This window comes from Mesitornis unicolor, unplaced genomic scaffold, assembly GCF_000695765.1.
Source record: "Mesitornis unicolor isolate BGI_N332 unplaced genomic scaffold, ASM69576v1 scaffold7091, whole genome shotgun sequence".
NCBI classification, from domain to species: domain Eukaryota; kingdom Metazoa; phylum Chordata; class Aves; order Mesitornithiformes; family Mesitornithidae; genus Mesitornis; species Mesitornis unicolor.
The window spans coordinates 40,524-40,802 of record NW_010165731.1 but is presented as its reverse complement, the minus strand read 5'-3'; positions in this window follow the sequence as shown (position 1 = coordinate 40,802).

Sequence of the window (279 nt, the reverse complement as noted above, 5' to 3'; positions counted from 1 at the left end):
TAAGGCACATGGAGAATGAAGATGCAGTGATAGGTGGTAATCAAAATGGCTTTATCAAGGGCAAATAATGCCTCACAAATTTGGTGGCCTTTTATGATGGAGTTATAGCTTTGGTAGAAAAGGGGAGAGAAACTGATGCCATCTACCTGGACTTGTGCAAAGGATTCGACACTGTCTTGCATGACATACTGGTTATGAAACTGGAGAAATGTGGATTTGATGAATGGACCACTCCCTGGATAAGGAATTGGCTGGGTGGTTGCACTCAGAGAGGTGCGG